Here is a 2,380-nt window from a genome sequence, read left to right on the forward strand (position 1 = left end):
ATTAACACTCAAAGATATTACTCCAAAGGCATTACTTACTTCATCCATTTTGTCCTTTGGCTTTCTGTTGTCATATCATACTATTGTCTGTCTTTTAACCCTTTAGTTTATCCTTCCTAGTAATCTTCATTTCTACAATCTTCTCCAAGTATCTTGCCCTTGTTTTTTTCCTTTCGGGCTGCAGCACTCCCTTTAATATCTCTTGTAATTCTGGTCTTTTGGTATAACATACTCTCTCAGTTTTTGTTTGCCTGTGAAGACTTGGAACTCACCATCATTTTTTTTTTTAGAAATTTTCTTTTTAATAATCAAAATACATCTTTAGCAAAAATTTAGAAGGTAAAGTTTTATACAATAAACAAGACCCATAAAACAGCAGAAGGTTCTTGCAGTACACCATTCAGATTTAGCCTAAGATGAAAGTTTCCTCTAAATTCTGGATAAGCAGGGTCCCTGCAGGTAAAAGGACCTCTTCTTCCAGCAAGCAATTTGCCTTCCTGATTTGGGTGGTTTTTACAAAATTCTGATCCAAAAAATTTTTCCAAGGTGGACACTACAACACTGATCAAAAAGATTTTTAAAAGTTGTGTGGTGCTGTGTGTAGACAAATTTAAAACAAGTTAACTGCATAAAATTCCTTCTCTCTGGGTCCATCTGATTCCAACTCAGCAGCTGCGGAGTCCCACATGGTGAGCCACGGCACCAGGCTCCACATGGCAGGTAAACAGGCTTCCAATCCCCACAGTGCCCCAGCACAGAGAATTCTGTGTGAGCAAGACCTCTAAAGTCACCCTGATGCTGCAGGGGAATCAGAACAGAAACAAACAGGGAATCAGTGAGCCAGTTCTGTTTCTTTTCCTTATGATCACTATGCCCACCTTGAAGAAAATTCTTTATTCATGTGGCTTGTTAAAAAGTAAGAAAGGAGTAGTCCTCAACTTTGGCAAAAAAAAAAAAAGCTTTTGAATGAGGATCTAGCTCTTTCCAAGTGTGCTTTGCTCCTAGGTTGCTCTTGTTTGGAGTTGCTGATGCAGGTATTTGCATGTGCTCACAGCCGCGCTGTCAGATCTCAGATCACAAAGGATGACTTGTGTCTGAAGTCGCCCTCATCATTTGTCCTGATGTAGTTGATGCTCTCTGACTTCCCTGCGTTCTTGTAGCTTTCTCCCTCCTGTTTATTGTTGATGAAGTAGCCACATTTGTATGCACAGCAGATACCCGATGTTATCAGGGCCAGAACAGCGAGTACAACCAGAACCCCCCAATAATTCCACCAATGTTCAGGTAATAGACTTCCATCTGCTGCTCCTCACACCTGGCTGAGCCTGCGTCATTGGAGGCAATGCAGTAGTACTGCCCAGAGTCTTCCTTGTGGACAGCACTGAACACCAGAGTGCCTGTTTCCGAGTTTAAGAGAAAAGAGGAATTTCGAAACCGGGGGTTGGCTCTGGATTCTGTGGGCAGCAGCATATTGCTGCGGTACCAGCTGTAGAGAGGCCGTGGATAGCCCTCGCTCTCCTGGCAGTGCAGCGTGGCCACTTTGCCAACAGGCACGGCCTTGGGTACTCTGCAGACAGGGCTCACTGGCTTCACTTGTACAGTTAAGTTAATGACAATCTCATCAATTTCTTGGCGGTCATTGCGAGCAACAACCTCACAGCGGTAAAGGGCTGAGTCTTTCCATGTCACATTCCAAATCCTCAGGGATATTTTCCCAAAAACTTCTGCACGATCTGCCAAGTCTCCCTGAATTTTGTTCTCAAAAACACATATGTTGCTTGGTCATCTTGAATTTTCTTCCATTCAATCCTGGGTTGATTTGTCTGTGAATCCGTAATGATACAAGACAGTTCCACACTTTCAAATTCCTTTACCACTGGGTTTTGGTTGTTGGATTTGAGATTCACAGCCCTATCAAGCTGCCTTAATGTAAAAATACTTGATTGCAAAAAAATGCTACTCATTATCCGAGCCTTCAGTAAGTTGTAGTCTTTTTGCTAGTGGAGGGTCCTGGCACAATTTTGATGGCTGCTGACTGGTCAGAGGGTCGACTGCTGAAGCTGGGGTGTGTGATAGTTTGACAATATTTTATGAATCTTGAAAAGAAAAAGCCACCATCATTTTTGAAGGACAATTTTGCCAGATACAGAATTCTTGGCTGGCAGCTTTTCTCTTTCAGTACTTTAAATACATCATACCACTTTCTTCTCACCTACATGGTTTCTGATGAGAGGTCAGCACTTACTCTTATTGAGGTTCCCTTGTATGTGATGCTTTGCTTTTCTCTTGTTGCTTTCGGGATCCTTTATTTTTCTCTGATATTTAGCATTCTGAATAGTAGGTGTATCAGAGTAGGTCTATTTGGATTTAGTCTGTTTGG

At 42.1% G+C, this 2,380-nt stretch overlaps 1 pseudogene; it reads right to left on the bottom strand.

Annotated features, from left to right (window-relative positions):
* Nucleotides 1-742: 742 nt before the first annotated feature.
* LOC101438806 (junctional adhesion molecule C pseudogene) lies at nt 743-1,964 on the bottom strand (annotated as a pseudogene).
* Nucleotides 1,965-2,380: the final 416 nt, after the last annotated feature.

The sequence above is a fragment of the Dasypus novemcinctus genome, chromosome 5 (assembly GCF_030445035.2).
Source record: "Dasypus novemcinctus isolate mDasNov1 chromosome 5, mDasNov1.1.hap2, whole genome shotgun sequence".
Taxonomy (NCBI): domain Eukaryota; kingdom Metazoa; phylum Chordata; class Mammalia; order Cingulata; family Dasypodidae; genus Dasypus; species Dasypus novemcinctus.